Genomic DNA, 2,805 nt, shown 5'->3' on the forward strand with positions numbered 1-2,805 from the left:
TACTCTGAGAAACTGATGGCCTAAAAGCAAATTATATTTTTCAAGGGTCCTTTTCTCTAATAAAAATAACTCTCATCTTTTCTCATGTGCTAACAACACCACAGATTATAGAAAACAGAGAACTAGAAAAAGCTACTTTATTTGAATTGATGTGTATTAAACAGCAGTTCACAACCTTCTGAATGTTGCAATTCTTTAATTCAGTTTCTCATGGTGTGGTGATATACCCCTCAACAATATAATTTTTGTTGCTATTTCATAACTGCAATGTTTCTACTGTTGTGAATCATAATGTAAATACCTGTGTTTTCCCATGATCATACATGATTCTGAAAGGGACATTTGACTTTAAAAAGGTCATGATCCAAAGGATGAGAACCATTGCATTAAATGATAAAGTACCAACAATTCTGAAAATCACTCTGGCAGTTCCTCAGAAAATTGGACATAGCACTGCCTGAGGACACAGCTATTTATACCACTCCTGGGAATATACCCAAAAGAAGCTCCAACATCTAAGAAATACACATGTTCCACCATGTTCATAGCAGCTTTATTTATAATAGCCAGAAGCTGGGAAGAACCCAGATGTCCTTCAACAGAGGAATGGATACAGAAAGTGGTACATTTACACAACAGAGTACCACTCAGCTATTAAAAACAATTACTTAGGTACAGAATGCACGTGGAAAGTTGGGGGAAGCTGGCAAAGATTTTTGAGCCTGTCACTGGTGAGATTTCTTGAATCTAGTTATGTGGCTTTCAGCCCTGCTGGCCTTGGCATCCAAAGCCACTCTCTCCCTCCACTACCGCTATGGAATGAGCCGTCCAGGATCCATGTCAGACAAAAAGAAGAATCCATGGAGAGGGGGCGCCCAGTAGTGGTAGAGCCCATTTCTGATGAAGACTGGCACCTATACTGTGGAGACATGGTGGAAATCTTAGAAGGCAAGGATGCTGGGAAGCAGGGCAAAGTAGTCCAAGTCATTCGGCTGTGGAACTGGGTTGTCCTGGAGGGGTTCAACACGCATTTCTGCTACATTGGCAGAACCAAGGATCACCGAGGGACCTTGATCCCTAGTGAAGCCCCCTTGCTGCATCACCAGGCCAAGCTAGTGGATCCTGTGGACAGGGAACCCACTGAGATCCCGTGGAGATTTACTGAGGCAGGAGAGCGTGTTCGTGTCTCTACAAGATCTGGGAGAATTATCCCCAAACCTGAATTTCCTAGAGCAGATGGCATTGTCCCTGAAACATGGATTAATGGCCCCAAGAACACGTCAGTGGAAGATGGTCTAGAAAGAACGTACGTGCCCCGACTAAAGACTTTAGAAGAAGATGTGATGGAGGCCATGGGGATCCAGGAGACTCGAAGATTCAAGAAAATTTATTGGTATTGAGCCTCAGAATACTGCTTGTGCCTGCCTAGTCTTCACCCTGAGGGTAGAGGCCCTTCTTACTAAAACACCAATAAAGAACTTTGAGTTTGGCTGTTGTCCACACCAAAAACAAAAAAAAACAAAAAACAAAAAAAACAAAAAAACAAAAAAACAACGACTTAATCTAATTCCTATGCAAATGAATGGAACTTGAAGCTATTCTCTCTGTTAAGAGGATACTAGCTCAAAAGCTCAGAATACCCAAGAAACAATTCACAGAACATATGAGAATGAAAGAGAAGGAAGGCCAGAAGGTGGATGCCTCAGTCCTTCTTAGAAGTGAGAACAAAACACTTATGGGAAGAAATAATGGGACAAATAGAGGAGCATGGATTGGAGAAAAGACCATCCAGAGACTGGTGATCCACCCCATATGCAACCACCAAACCCAAGCACTATTGCTGATGCCAAGTAGTGCTTCCTGCAAGAACCTGATATGGATACCTCCTCAGAGGCTCTGCCAGAACCATACTTATTCAGAGGACGATGGTTAAAACTAACCATCTGACGAAACACTATGACCCCAATAAAGAAGCTAGAGAAAGGACTGAAGGCGCTAAAAGGGTTTGCAAACCCATGGGAAGAACAAAAGGATCAACTAACCAAATCCTCCACAACCCCAGGAACTAGGACACCAACCAGTGAGTTCACATGGAGAGATTTATGGACCCAGGTGCATATGCAGTAGAGGATAGCATTTTCTGGCATCAATAGGAGGAGAAGCCTTTGGTCTAGTGAAGACTGGTTTTCCCAGTGTAGGGAAATGCCTCTTAGGTAGGAGAGGGAGCACCTTCATGGAGGCAATAAAAGGGGGATAGGGTGCGGATTAGTGGGATACTGGATAACATTTCAAATCTAAATACAGAGAATATCCAATAAAAAATGAAGAAGACGAAGAAAAAGGTGTAAAGTACCAATGGTCAGAGTCTGAAAATTGTTTCTACATCTTCAACACTGCATATATTATCTGTTCTGCTTGCTCATTCCCATCAAGACACAAGCTTGGTAAATTAAAATAAAACCTGGCTTACAGGCAAATGGGCTAGTTCTTAAGACAGACTGATATAACAACCTGTGTATGCTGCAGAAGGCAAACAGATACAATCTTAAGGAGAGGCCCTGTCAGAAGCAAGAACAGATGTAAAAGGAACAAGAGTCCTATTCTGCAATTTAGTGTTATTTATATGAGCCTAAAGAATGTAAAACTGACTGGGAGGTTAAGGTACTAAGCCAATATTGGTCCCTATGACCTTAGAGGTGGTCAGAGTCAATGAGAAGTTTTTCAAACAGTTTGCATTTTCTTACCTGACAAAGAAGGAATCAAGCTGCTATTTGTATTTTCTAAAGTTCACAGGACAATTACTAG

At 41.7% G+C, this 2,805-nt stretch overlaps 1 pseudogene across 1 annotated transcript; it reads left to right on the forward strand.

Moving 5' to 3' along the window:
• Positions 1–753: 753 nt before the first annotated feature.
• LOC308433341 (large ribosomal subunit protein uL24m-like) lies at positions 754–1,400 on the forward strand (annotated as a pseudogene). Its single transcript has one exon. The product of its transcript is annotated as a large ribosomal subunit protein uL24m-like (transcript).
• The last annotated feature ends 1,405 nt before the right edge of the window (positions 1,401–2,805 follow it).

Source organism: Micromys minutus (genome assembly GCF_963924665.1).
Source record: "Micromys minutus genome assembly, chromosome: 19".
Classification (NCBI taxonomy): domain Eukaryota; kingdom Metazoa; phylum Chordata; class Mammalia; order Rodentia; family Muridae; genus Micromys; species Micromys minutus.